The sequence below is a fragment of the Equus przewalskii genome, chromosome 25 (genome assembly GCF_037783145.1).
Source record: "Equus przewalskii isolate Varuska chromosome 25, EquPr2, whole genome shotgun sequence".
Taxonomy (NCBI): Eukaryota; Metazoa; Chordata; class Mammalia; order Perissodactyla; family Equidae; genus Equus; species Equus przewalskii.
The window spans coordinates 42713358-42724655 of record NC_091855.1 but is presented as its reverse complement, the minus strand read 5'-3'; positions in this window follow the sequence as shown (position 1 = coordinate 42724655).

The following is an 11298-nucleotide window of genomic DNA, read 5'->3' as shown; positions in this document are numbered from 1 at the left end:
GCTCAGTGTCGCGAGAAGAGTGTGGGCTTCGGAGTCTGATGGCCTTGGGTCCGAATCCCAGCAGCTCCACTTTTTAGCACATGATCTTGAATCAGAGTTTCAGTTTCTTTATTTTTAAATATTTAAAAATATTTATTTTAAATTTTATTGTTTTTATGAAGATTTGTATTAAATATTTAAAATTTTAATTCTAATAATATCTGTCTCATGAGGCAATGGTAGTCTGCATAGGTACTTGTATGGATCTCCTTGCATATGTTCATATAAGCATGGAACAAGATGCAGAAGGGCACACACCAGGTTGTTAACATGGGTTATCTGGGAGAGGTGGCCTCTGTAGGAGGAGGTGGTTGAGAACTGTCATAGCCAACCTCCAGGAAGGCCTCCAGTGAGCCTTGCCCCCTGGTGTTCATATAGAAACGTCCACAGAGTGAGGAACACAGGCCTCCTGCCGGCAGCCATCACCAGCTTGCCAGCCACGGAAGGCGCCATCTTGGAACCAGCACTTCCAGCCCCGGTCAGGCCTTCAGATAATGGCAGCCCCACCCAACCTCTCAACTGTGATCTTATGAGAAACCCTCCACCCAGAACCACCCAGCCAAGTGCTCCCGAGTTCCTGACCAACAGAAGCTCCAAGATAATAAAGTTTATGGTTGTTTTAAGCTGCTAAATTCTGAGTCATTTTGTTACATAGTGATAATTAACGTGAGCCAGGGAGGTGAGACAGCAGACAAAAAGAAAAAGGCTGCAGTAAAAAACCGTGATGTGCATGATATGATTTCATTCACATAAATTTTATGTAAATGTGCCTAAAGAAACTAGAAAAATGTGTTGTAAGATTTGTAGGAATGTCTATGTTACAGCGTCAATTGTCAAGTGACAAATATAAACGACAGAATAATGTGTGTAGAATGATTCTGTTTTGGTATAAGCAAGCAATAAATCAACTCTCTTGAGTGTTTACAGAAGCAAGAAGGATGTGGTGGGTTTCTTCAGGGGGAAGTAGTCGGGGGCATGGAGGGGATTATATCTGCCGTTGTATAATCTTTCCTTGCATTGTTTCACTTTTTATGATGGGATTAAATTATTTTTGTAATACAAGACTGTAGGTAAGTAAGTATTTTTAAAAATTAAAAAATAAAGTGGTTGAACATGAGAAGAAATGTGTCGCAAACTGCTCAGTATACAGAGGCCTTCATCAAATTCCTCTTGTCTGTGCCATGGCCTGGTTTGGTGGTCTGCATCTGGTGAAGCCTATGGACCTTTCTCAGACTGATGTTTTTAAATGAATAAACTACAATACATGGGCTTACAAAGGAAACCTGTTCTATTGAAATTAAGTTACAATTAAAAGCCAAACTTGTGATAAAGTAATATAAATGCTTCCTTATTGGTATTTTAAATAAGATCTACTGGTAAATCTAACCACTACCATAATTTTGAAGTACTGATGAGTGTAACTGTTATTTTATTTTTTTGCTGGGAAAGCTTTGCCCTGAGCTAACATCTGTTACCAATCTTCTTTTTTTTCCCCCCTCCCCAAAGCCCCAGTGCCTAGTTGTATATTCTAGTTGTAAGTGCTTCTAGTTCTTCTCTGTGGGGCACTGCCACAGCATGGCAACGGACAGACGAGTAGTGAGGCTCCGCAGCTGGCAACTGAACCTGGGCTGTGGAAGTGGTGAGCGCACCGAACTTTAACCACTAGGCCATCAGGGCTGGCTCATAAATTTTTTTTTTTTTTTTTTTTTTTTAGGAAGATTAACCCTGAGCTAACATCTGCTGCCAATCCTCCTCTTTTTGCTGAGGTTAAGTTCGAGCGCTCCACTGCGGAGGCCCAGGGTTCGGATCCTGGGCGTGGACGTGGCACTGCTCGTCAGGCCATGTTGAGGAGGCATCCCACATCCCACAACCAGAAGGACCTGCAACTAATGATATACAACTATGTACGGGGGGGTTTGGGGAGATAAAGCAGAAAAAAAAAAGATTGGCAACAGTTGTTAGCTCAGGTGCCAATCTTTAAAATAAATAAATAAATAAATAAAATAAAACATATTAAAAAAAACCCTTCTTTGTTGTTTTAAAGTTTTATTATTTTTCATTTTTCTGCTGTCATTCATGTTTCCTGTTTTATTATTTCTAGCCTTTCTTGGCAGTTGTTTTCTGGGGGTGACACTTTGAGCTAATCTCCGGTCATTGCTGGTTCTCTTGAAGTTGTCAATCATTTAAATATTTCTAAAATTACAGGATTTGTTTGGGAGCCCAAGGGCTTGGGGAAACATGCCAAGAGCACCTTTGCATCGATTCTCCCCCCTGCCAGGGCTCCTTTGAGGGACCTTGGTATTTGTGAAAGTAAATCATGTAATTTGCCATTAAGTCTAAGCAACTGGAAAGGTCCAAAGACCCAGAGCCGAAGATCGGGGCCCTTCCGGGCTGCTACTTGGATGTTCTCACAACCAGTCAATCATTTAATGGTTCGTCCAATATTTATTGAGTGCCTCTAACACGTGAGGCACTTTGCTAGGAGTTGCAGGGCGGGGCAGTGTTTTCCAAACTGTGTGTCACACACGTTAGTGGGTGAGTAAAATTAATTTAGTGAGTCATGACCAACATTTTAAAAATGAAATAGAAAACATTAGTAGTAAAGGTAAATATTATATCATGAAATGTGTGTCTCAGATGTGTACACACGCACACACACGCCTGTGTGTACTACATCACAATGTATAGGGTGCTTATTTCTTATTTTGGATCATTGTCAAAAAACTGGAAAGTCTCTGTGGTAGGGAATGGTCAGCAAACATTCGACACCAGAGCGCTTGTGGTTGAGTGGAGTGTAAACGTGTTCACTGTATGTCCATGAAAACCCAGCAGCACTAGGGGCAGGTGCATGACTCTGTTTAACACCCGGGGGAGCACCTGCCACAGGTGAGCATGAATTGCACCTCAAAGTTGGTCTCACTCGAAACAAGTGGGAGGGCTCCTGACTCCCAGCGTTGGCCATCTTTGGACTGCCTGGGGGAGGGGCGTGGCTCCTGTGTGAAGGCAGGAGGAAACCCTCTGAAGGAGGCATCCAGGAGCACCTCACGCTCACAGCAGCTGGGAGACTGTTTCCCTGACCCGGGGAATGGGTCCTGGCGGGTCACCAGCAATGCCCACTGTGTGGAACTCGATTTCATAACAAAAGTCCCAGCTCTCCTGGGGTATGAAATGAGGCCTAATTGTTCCCTAAGCTAATTCCAATGGAAGATCCAAGCATTTGGAGTATGTTTCCTTGGGGGGTGGGGAGGAGCAGGGTCTCCCTATTTCTTTTTAAATAATTATATGCTGCCACTGTTTCAACTTTCAATAGGCCATAAGTGACATGAGTCCCACATAAATGTCACCTTTTATGTGGAATCTGGCAAGAAAGCATAGTTGTTGTCTGTTGCTTGATGGGATTTCAGACCCATTTCTTGGAATAGATTGAGCCCTAATTTAGCCAAAATGGGATGGCTGTCTCTTGGTACATCCCCGTGGTGATGAAGACAGCTGTCTCTGGGCCTCTGGTTGGTTGGCATGCACCCTTGGCCAGCAGTGTTGCCAGGAACATTAAGGTTACTGCAGATCATGAACTCGCCTTTGTTAAATATTTTGCAGGCTCTGTGCGTTTGAGGTCGTTTTGCCTCTCTAGGACCTAATGGGAGGCAGAAGCATTCGAGGAGAGGTTTCTACTAGAAAGGGAATGTGCACAGAAATGACTGTTGACGTTAGAGCACCTGGGGAGCAACGCTCCTGAATGGGAAGAGAATCCCTTGACTCTGGGCGTGCCTGGCCTCCCACCCTGGACATAGTTAAAATGGCCAAGGCTCCGTGCCCTCCACGTAAACATCTGCTGGCTTTCCCTGTGATCTGTACCCACTCTTGCTCTGTGTCCTGTAACCTGTGGTTGTGAGGAAAGAGTATCAGGAAAATCTGAGTCCAGACAGTTTGTCCTTTTGGAGAAGTTCAAAGTTCTACAGCTGTTCAGAGCACAGCACACACTGTCCAAAGCTTTCCCGGGCCAGACTGGTTGATTCCACCACTGGACCGTGCATCCTGTTCATTGACCAGGCTCTGCCGTGTCCTGGGCGCCGGGCTCTTGCCGTCTCTAATGCCAGAGGAGGGACGTGGGAGACACGGCCGGTTGAAGGTCAGGGTCAAGCCTCTATAGCACCTAGTGCAACAGAAGTGTCGTTTATCTAATTAATTTGTCCGTTATCTAATTAATTTTCTGGTCATCCAATAATGAAGACCCCTTACGTGAAAAATCGCTATAGGCTATCAGTGTCCTGGTTTGCCCATTTCTAGAGAAACAAAATAAAGCAAGAAAAAGGTAATTGTTTCTTTTTGCCGGTTTAAGAAGTGCTCAGTGAAGAACAGTGACTGTTGCAGACAAACGCAGTCCCGTCACTCAGCAGACTGGAGAGCAGACCGTTCTCGTCAGTCTGTGGAAGTGAAGCTCTTTTGGGTACATAGGGGATTCTTTCTTATTTCTTTGCATGAAGGATTGAGAAAGGATGTGTGTCCTTTCGGCTAGGAGAAGGGTGAAATGGGAAAATACTGTTTACGGCAGTGGTTCTCAATCCTATCAGACCTGATGTCCCTTTTTATAAGACGTATTTTGTAATGCCCTGTGATAAGTTACAAAATATGGCGACAGACTCCCCCCATCTCTGTACACACTCCCTGTGCAATGGGATGTTGCTGCTTCTGTCATCAGGAAGTACAGTCTTGAGTCAGGGCTGGCCTTGTCATTAACTGTGCCCAATAGAAAGTGATGTCACCTGACTTCAGAGCAAAGGCCTCAAAAGGCTTTGCAGCTACTACCTTCTCCCTCTTGGAACCAAGTCACCGTGTGAGGACACCTGAGCTAGCCACCTGGAAGGCCACATGAAGGAGAACCAGACACGTGGCCGTCTGGGACCAGCCAGTTCCGGGCTGATCTGCTAACTAATCCCAAAGGCAAAGTGCACTCAGCCAGCGGCCATGGAGCAGGGTGAGCCCCCCAGCTGAGCTCTGCTCAGATTGCCAACCCACAGAAGTGTGAGCAAAGAAGGGCTTATTGTTTTAAGCCACTAAGTTTGGGGTAGTTTGTTACGCACCAACAGTAAACTGACACTCTTTGTTTTCTTTGAAAATCATGTTACATAAACTACCACACATATAATTAAAAAGAAAAATATAATACCTTAATTATAACACAAAAGGAAATAATAGGAAAGTAATTTATAATAAATAATATGGCACTGCGAGAGCACTACACTTGAAGTCACAATGAAGCAGGAGAATGTACCCAGAATCACCAGGAACTCACCTGCTTCAAGTGCAGACTGTTACCTTGATGGAAAGTAAGACACCATGAGAGGTATGGATATCAATGATGTGACTTTCTGAAATGGTGATCAGTTTTGGTTGAGTTCAGAAAAACAAACAAAAAATTAATATTTTACCTCCATTGATATAGCAGTCTGATTCCTAGAGAATTAATTTTATATTAAAACTGCATCTCCCCAAACTCTTTGCGTTTATGCATAGAATGGAGTCACATGCTAGACACAGAGACATATAAACTCTTTAAAAAGCTGAAAGAATTCATCACCAGTAGACCTGCGCTGTAAGAAAGGTTACAGGAAGTCTTTCAGACAGAAGGACATTGATGTTCTATGAAGATATGGATTACACATGGGAATGAATAGCTCCAGAAATGATGACTATGTGGGCAAGTGTTTAAGACATCTTTCTTATTATTTAGCTCCCTATGAAAGATAGTTGAGTATTTTAAAAAATAATAATGTAGTGTGAGTTTTATAACAAATATAAAAGTAAAACACATGACAACAATAGCATAAATATCAGCAGTGAAAAAATGGAAGTGTGCTATTTTAAGGTTCAGATCCTTTATGCAAAGTGATAAAGCATCTGTTGAAGGTAGACAGTGATAAGTTAAAAATGTATACTATAAATCCTAAAGTCACTGCTAAAATATCAAAACAAAGACATATTGCTCATAAGCTAACAAAAGAGATAAAATAGAACTACAAAAAATATACAATTAATTCAAAAGATGAGAAAAAAGAAGAAAAAAGAGCAAAGAACAGATGAAATGAATAGAAAACAAATAGCAAGTTTATAGATTTAAACCTAATCATACCAATATTCACATTAAATGTAAATGGTGAAAATACCCCAGATAAAAGGCAGAGATTGTTAGAGTAGATTAAAAAAAGCAGTATTCGTCTATATACTGCCTACAAAAAATAAAACAAAACAAAATGCACCTTAACATGAAAAAGAAGGGAAAAGTGAACTCAAATTAAGTGGAAGAAAGGAAATAAAAAAGATCAGAGTAGAAATCAATGAAAAAGAAAAAACCAAAAAGGCGGTAGAGAAAATCAATGAAACCAAAAGCTGATTCCTTAAATAAATCAATAAAACTGATAAACCTCTATACAGACTGACATGGAAAAAAAGAGAGAAGGAACAAGTTACGAAGATCAGAAATGGACGAGGTGTACCATAAGCAAGTGTACGATAGATTGCACAGTTGTTTATAATATAATAAGGGAATAAGGTGAAAAACTTTATGCCAATAAATTTACAACTTAGATGAAATGAACAAATACCTTGAAAGACGTGAATTGCCAATGCTCACTTATTTGAGATCCAATAACCTGAACGGCCCTATGTCTATTACAGAAGTTGAATTTGTACTTCCCAAAAAGAAAATCAAGCAGAAGTGGCTTTCCTGGTGAATTCTACCAAAGATGTAAGGAAGAAATAATAACAATTTTATAAAAACATCTCTTAAAAGATTAAAAAGGAGGGAATCCTTCCCAACTAATTTTCTGAAGCTGGTATTACCCAGATACGAAAACAAGACAAAGACATTACAAAAAAAAAGAATTGTAGACCAACACCCTTCATGAACATAGATGCAAAAATTCTAAACAAAAGTTTAGCACATTGTTCGAACAACATGCAAAAAGGAAAATAGATCATGATCGTGTGTGGTCTATCCCAGGGATGCATCGTTGATTTTGCATTAGAAAATCAACCAATGCAATACACTATATTAACAAAATGAAAAAGAAAAAATGCGCAGTCACCTCAGTGGATGCCCTCCTCCTCTCCCATCAAAAAGCATTTAACAAAATCCAACATCCATTCTTAATAAAAACTCTCAGCAAACTAGGAATTACAGGGGTTTCCTCAAGGTGACATAAGGCATCTGCAAAAAACCTTCAGCTAATGTCAAAGACTGAAAGCTTTTACTCTCGAATCAGGGATGAAACAAGGATGTGTCCTCTCACCACTTCTATTCTTGTACTGGGGGTGCTGGCCAGGGCAATCAGGCAGGAAAAAGAAATAAAAGGCAACTGGTTTTGAAAAGAAGAAGTAACACAGACCTTATTGATAAGTGAGGTGATTGTCTATGTTAAAAATCTGATGGGGTCTACAAAAAAGCTACCAGAATAAGCTAGTTCAGCAAGGCTATGGGATACAACATACATACACAATAGTCAACCATATTTCTATGTATTAACAATGCAAAATCATAAATAAAAATTTATAAATATCTTTTATAATAGCATCAAAAATATGAAATATGTTAAAGATAAATTTGACAAAAGATGTGCAGGTTCTGTACACTGAAAACTACAAACATTGCTGAGCGACGTCAAGGGAAAGCTAAAGAAATGGAGACATACACTGTCCATGGGTCAGGAGAGTCATCATTGTTCACTTGTGAGTTCTCCCAAAGTGGCCTTATGGATTTAACACAATCTCATTAAAAAAATCTCAGCAGGTTCTTTTGTAGCAGTTGACAAACTGATTCTAAAATTTTTATAGAAATATAAAGGGCCTAGCATAGCCCAAACAGCTTTGAAAATGAAGATTAACGTTATTTGATTTCAAGCCATCATAAAATGACATTAATGAAGGCAGTGCAGTATTGGCTTAAAAATAGACAAATACATCAGCAGAACAGAATAAAGTTTAGAAATAAACCCACACATTTATGGACAACTCCACAGATGTTCAAAGTCAAGTCAGCAGAGAGAGGATAATTTTTTAAACAATTGGTGCTAGGACTTTGATACAAACATTGACAAAAAATTAGCTCAAAGTGGCTCCCAGTCCTCATCATAAAACTAAAGCTGCAGAACTTGTAGGAGAAAGATAGGAGAAAGTTTTGTGACATTGGATTAGGGAAAGCTTTCTTAGCTACAACAACAAAAGGGTGATCCATAAAAGAACAAAATGATAAATTGGACTTTATCAAAATTACAAACTTCTGCTCTTCAAAACACATTCTTAGGGGAATCAGAGGGCTGGAGAAAATATTTGTAAATCACGTATCTGATAAAAGATGCATCCAGAATATGTAAAGAGCTTTAAAAACTCAGTGATAAGAACACAATAATCTAATTAAATATTAGGCAAACACTTTGAAAAGATACTTTACCAAAGAAGACATAACAGATGGCAAATAAGGGCATGAAAAGATGCCCAATACCATTAGTCCTTAGGGAATCGTAAATTAAAAACATAATGAGCTCCCACTGCATACCCATCGGAATGGATAAATTAAAAAGACTGACCATAGCAAGTGTTGACAAGGATGTGGGGCAGCTGGAACTCTTGTCCACTGCAAGTGCAATTGTAAAATGAGGAAGCCACTTTGGAAAGAAAACAGCTTGACAGCCATTTCACTCCCCTCAAGAGAAATGGCATATGCATGGACATATGTCCATACAAATACTTGTATACACAGGTTCATAGCAGCTTTATTTGTATTTGCCAATATTTGGGAACAACCCAAATGTCTATCTGCAGGTGAATGGATAAACTGTGGTGTATCCATACAATGGAGTACTACTCCTCAATTAAGAGAAATGGACTATTGACATGTGCTATGACATGGATGAATTTCAGATGTGTGAAAGAAGCCAGATTAATAGAAACATACAGTATGAGTTCATTCATATGAAATTCTAGAAAACACAAACTACTCTATAGTGACAGAAAACAGATCAGTGGTCGCCTGAGGATGGTGGGAGAGGGGTGGTGGCACAGAGGTGTTACAAAGGGATGCAAGGAAACTTCTGCTGGTGGGAGTAATGAATATTTTTATTATCCTGATTGTGGTGATGGCTTCACAGGTATGTGTATATATCTCTCTCTCAAAACTTAACAAATTGTAGAGTTTAAATGTATGCAGTTTATTGTATGTCCATTTCATGTCAATAGGGTTGTTAAAAATTCAAATAGCACCTCCCAAACAAAATTGTTTGCAAAATTGTCATTGAAATAGTTCCCCCCAGTTTTCCACAATGCCCATAAAACTTTCACTGAGAACACTGTTGAAAGTCCGGAAATCATTGTTGACGGTTTACTTGTTTATCCTTTATCCTCATCATATTTGCCATACCCCAAGAGACAATAGCCCCCAAACCCCATGCTATAGAGTGAGTTTGTTCTCCAGCCCAGGGGCAGCCAGGTTATTGTTAAAACCTCAAACATTATCATTGTTGTTGCTACTGTTTTACCCTCAAATTAAAGATGATAGTTAAGGCTATTCTTTTGTTTTACTTCTGCCAATGCAAACCCAACCTGTCATTTAAGGATCTTAGCTTTCTTTCCCCATGATTCTTACCGTCTCTGTAAACCCACCGACGTTTCTAAGTCTGACTCAGTTGAGCAAACAGCGAGGGCCGCTCTCTCAGCTCCGTTCTGCTTGGCAGCGTGAGGTCTTTACGGCAGGAGTAACATCTTACTTTTGCGTTCTGTGTCGAGTTTAGCAAATGCTGAATTAAATGGTTAGTCGTTTTAGCGTGTTGTATACTGTATTGTATCACTTGCTAATGGTTTTGTGGATTTGTTCTCTCTCCTTTTCTAAATCCTTGCCTCTAGCACAGACTTATCGCAGAGGAAGTGACTGATGCTTATAAATCCAATGATTTTGGCGGGAGCATAGATAATCCATTACCAGCCAATAAGTAGCCTCAGAACGTCCTTCCACATGCCAGCCCCACTTATTAAATATGAATGCCTTAACAATGCGCTTGGCTGGACAGAACCGTTTCCTCTTGTAAAAAAAGAAATGAAAAAGATGATGTCTAGGCCTGTATACACCAGTTACTTCATTCCAGAAACATCTGCTGTTTTTATTGGCTGTGGTCTGACATGGCTTAAATAGTACTGACTAATTAATTGACCTACAAAAGCGTGGCACTAATAGGCGCTACTGGATACGTGGTTTCTTTCGCCTCAGGCACTCCCGTTTTACAGAGTACGTGTTTTTAGGGTAGAATCTGAATCACTAAGATTAGCGTGGACTCAGACTTATTTACCAAATTCAGAAATATTAGAACCAGAGAGGAGGACCGAGATAGTTTTAGCACCTATAACAAGAAGAACAGTGGTACCCAGCTTGTGGTGCTATCACGCAACTGCCGTGCCCAAGAGATGGTGTGCTCTAAAAACATGAGAATGCAGAGGGTTTAGACGAATTCACGAATGATCAATCCAGAGCCGGCTATTGGGGAAATTCAAGAATGTTTGGGGGTCACTTCCGGATCTCTTGGAAACTGATGCCTGGGAAGACAGTGACGCCTTTAGAGACCCAGTGCTGAGCTGGAAAGATCTTTGGCTTGATACATTGGCTACTTTATAAACTAAATAAATTTTCTGAACTCGTGATTATACATGAAATTCATACTTATTGTAGTAAAGTTAGAAAATGCTGAGAAGTATAAAGAAATAGATATGACTCGTTCTTATTACTCCATCATAACTGCTATGTCTATGCTCTTTTTAATAAGTAGGCATTTATTTTTCTAATATTTTATTATGAAAAATTTCAAATTACAGCAAAATTGAAATAATTTTTCACTGAACACTCTGAACAGGTAATAACCAAACCTAGATTTTGCCATGAACATTTTCCTATACTTGCTCAACTTATTTCATTGACGCATTTCAACAATTCAGCACACATATTTAGGATTCAGTCTACTTTTCATTTTGATGTAAAAAGCCCAAACTTTAAATGCTTTTTCCCTGAGCGTGGAGGATATACACTAGGTGACCCCCAACAATGCTCACCTGGTGTTGGCATCCTGCAGAATCCCGTGTAACTTGCTTATAACCAACAGCATTTGTCAAAGATGATAGGATATCACTCCCACGACTTTGTTATTTAAGACTCCATCCTGTCAGGAGATGGAAACTAGAGACTTCTTGTGGGCTTGATGAAATGTGATCATAGTGGAGAAG